Source organism: Aplysia californica, unplaced genomic scaffold (assembly GCF_000002075.1).
Source record: "Aplysia californica isolate F4 #8 unplaced genomic scaffold, AplCal3.0 scaffold00517, whole genome shotgun sequence".
Taxonomy (NCBI): domain Eukaryota; kingdom Metazoa; phylum Mollusca; class Gastropoda; order Aplysiida; family Aplysiidae; genus Aplysia; species Aplysia californica.
Window position 1 is genome coordinate 319,435 of NW_004797787.1, and position 2,812 is coordinate 322,246.

The 2,812-nt window shown below is 36.7% G+C and overlaps 1 long non-coding RNA gene across 2 annotated transcripts in view; it reads left to right on the forward strand.

The window, feature by feature from the left end:
• LOC118478371 overlaps nt 1–2,558 on the forward strand; it is a 58,569-nt gene extending 56,011 nt beyond the window's left edge. For both annotated transcript variants that reach the window (XR_004858995.1, XR_004858994.1), the window contains exon 2: nt 2,349–2,558. This is a non-coding gene — a long non-coding RNA (uncharacterized LOC118478371). The remainder of the gene's footprint in view (nt 1–2,348) is intronic.
• The last annotated feature ends 254 nt before the right edge of the window (nt 2,559–2,812 follow it).

A 2,812-nucleotide genomic window follows, 5' to 3' on the forward strand; every position in this document is an offset into this window, starting at 1 on the left:
GGGGGTTACGTTTTTCTTTTAACGTGACTGTTATCTCGGTCGATTTTTAGGGCAAATATTCAAAAGCAATGTAATGCGAAGAAAGTCATACAGAAATTTTGATAGACTGTAGATGGTGAAAGTAAATTTCGACATTCCAATCTTTAAATGAGTCAAAGGCATCTTTCTCACATGGCATCACGGAGATCATAATTGACCGTGCTAAGAGTGGAGACCTTCTGATATGCGCATTAGGTCAACTAAGTTCCGAATGGAGCATTCAGTTTTACTGTTACCGATTCTCATAACAGATTCAATAGGCAAATTAGTTTCTATGCCAATATCATACGGGTGTATACGGATGTGCACATGTGTGTGCTTATGCGTGTGTGTGCAGGTTTGTGTGTGTGTGTGTGTGTGTGTGTGTGTGTGTGTGTGTGTTCGTGGTGAAACACCAAACCAATGTGCCAGGATCTGGACAATAAAGATATATCTTATCTTATACCGTCTCCTCCGATGTCTACCACTTTTAGTATTTCAAGCAAAGTTGTACGAAAGTGTAAAAGAAGGGCTATCTTGAGGCCGTTCTCTGTTTCTAAATTGTACATATTACTCAAAAATTATTCTAATTCGGGAGAGGTGAGAAGGGATAACGAAAAAGAAAAACGGGCAGTCTTGGTGTATATGTTTGTATGTACGTCGGTAATAAATGTGAGGGAAGGGATTTTGTTATTTAATTTATTATTTTTGAAAAAAAAAATTGGGGGGGGGGAGTCGGTGTGTTACGAGACTCAGACTGTTGGTTTCTGAATACACTGTATATATTACTATGTTAATGATCCATTGTCCAGACCGAATGACTCGTGCTCAAATGACCGCTGGAACACATAAATGGAATGAAAGGATTCGTTGTATGACACTTATTGACAATTTATCATTGGAATTGACAGGGGTTTTTTATCAGTACTGCCCACAGTTGAGAGGGGGAAAAGGCCATCCACTTTTGTCTTCCCTTTTTTTGTCTTTCAAAAAAATACGGGCAGTATTTTTTTTATAGGTTTTGGTTTTTTTGGAAACTACTTTGTCTTTAATTGTTTGTTGTTAACATGTTTTTAAAATCGTCACTGGCCATTAGAGTTTAATTATATAATAACTTTTATAGCTTCATTGACCCTACAATAAATAATAGAATAATAGATAATAGATAGCATTTGTATAGCGCATATCCCCGCTCAACAGCAGGCTCTATGCGCTTTACATTATATTATTACCCCAGCAGACCATAGAACACTCCGAAACATTCTCAGCTTCCCGGGAAGCATACAGCGCATCTGTTGTTTTGTTATGACTTTGAAAAAGAGCATAATTTAATTATTCTCACAGATTTTATTTTCTGTTCTTTTTTTTCAATCGGAAACCCAAAACGTGAGACAACAACGTGCCTACCATGAAATATACTAATTCGTTATCTTAGTATCACAAAGTTTAATCTGCTCAGTACCTAGTTTTGAGAAATAAATTTGACGTAAAAATAATTTGAGTTTCTTGATATCTCAAGCTTTTTTTTAATGCAGTTCGTTAAACCTCTCAGAATAATCTTTGGATTTTGATAGAGCAGATGTAATGTTTTATTTCTGAGCTCATGGTCTTAGTAACTCAAAACGACCCAAAAATGTCAGATAGAACTTTATGTATCCGAGGTAGCGAATTCGTCTTTTTGATTTATGTTTCATTGTTTGATATATATGCCTCAACTTTGCCTTTAGTCTTCTGGTCATCGCGCGCACACACATACACACGCACTCGCGCTCACACACATACACACACATACACACACATACACACACATACACACACATACACACACATACACACACATACACACACATACACACACGTGCTCGTTAGGTCCTTAAAGAGTTAAAGTGTCTGTGATGTGAAAGTAGAGCACCTCCCTACCTTAGAATTACAACGTTTTGTCTGACAATTTTCAGCCGTTTTGAGTTACTAAGATCATGAGGTGAGAAATAAAATTTTAATTTAATGTTCATCTATCTGCTCTATCAAAATCGTAAGATTATTTGGAGTCGTTATCAAGATATTCAAAGAACTGCATTCGAAAAAGCTTGCCCTGTTGTAAGACTCAAAATCTTTTACGGCAAATTCTCTCAAAACTGGATTCTGATCAGATAGAAAGAAATTTGTAATTCTGAGGTAGCACCTGTTTCGGAACTAGGAGTTTGTGAATTTGTTTTATCAAGGGGAAACGAGAACGTCTACCTTATAAAAATAGCCAGAGAAGAATTCGTATTTAATCAATCGTAAAGAACCTTCTAAATCCGTTTATCTCTCGTTCCCTTGCTTATCAGATCATTTCCTGTTGGAAATACGAAGATCTAACCAGGAGATTGGACATTGAAAAGGACAAACAGAGTTCCTGCACGATACGGGAGTTCTAAATTTGGCTGCTTTTCAACGAATTTGGATGGATTCCGAGGGATAAGGACAGCAGAATTATCTTCATGTGACAGTTTGCTTTTCTTCAAGTCTAAAATTATATCAGCAAGACATGAAAAACATTTGTATGCGTCGTTGAAGTCTTATGTCTTTCTATATCTGTCTCCTTTTCATTTGTTTGTTTGTTTGTTTTGTTTGTTTGTTTGTTTGTTTGTTTGTTTTGTCTTTGCGAGCCTCTCTCTTATTTTCTCTGCCTATACCTTCTTTTCTGAGTCTTCCTACTTTTCGGTCTATCTCTGTTCCATTGTCCCGTCCTTTATTCTTTTCATCTCTCTCTCTCTCTCTCTCTCTCTCTCTCTCTCTCTCTCTCTCTCTC